Here is a 653-nt window from a genome sequence, read left to right on the forward strand (position 1 = left end):
AGTATAAGAAGGTTCTGATTAAGCGGGCACATAAGGGACGGCAGCGCCTGCAAGACTGGTACAGGTTGCCTGTGCGTAGCTTGTAAGGCCGGGGGTAACTTTCTAGTCGATGCCTGAGATGAGGGCTTTGATTTTCTCTAGTCTAGTCTCAACTAGGGATAGATCATGTAGGGCTGTACAAAGGTACGCGCGGACAGCTAGGAGAAAAGGGGTAAGGAGAGAGAGTAATAGATTATCAGGTGGCAGAGAGAGGAGGAAATTAAGAAGGCTAGCCCTTTGCGTTCTGTCGTTAGAGAGAGCAGGAGAGGAGTAAAAAGGAGTGAAGGGCTATAGGATTTAGGTAGATTGCTTATTAATAAAAGGCAAGCGATTCGCTTACGAAGAAGGCATACTTTAGATAAGTAATAAGTCAGGTATTAAATTAAATTAAAGCATATTAATATAATATATTATTATATTAAGGACCTTATATAATATAATAAGATCAAGATTAATTATTTTCTAACAAACAAGATAATAATTAATAGATTAACTAAGCCTCTTACTAGACTATTATTTAATAACTATATATCTTTATTCAGATTAATAAGGTCTTAAGATAAGTTATAAGCTAATTTGGCTTAAGAGAGAATATTAAGAATATATACTAATTT

The sequence above is a fragment of the Endocarpon pusillum genome, assembly GCF_000464535.1.
Source record: "Endocarpon pusillum Z07020 unplaced genomic scaffold C665091, whole genome shotgun sequence".
Lineage (NCBI taxonomy): Eukaryota > Fungi > Ascomycota > Eurotiomycetes > Verrucariales > Verrucariaceae > Endocarpon > Endocarpon pusillum.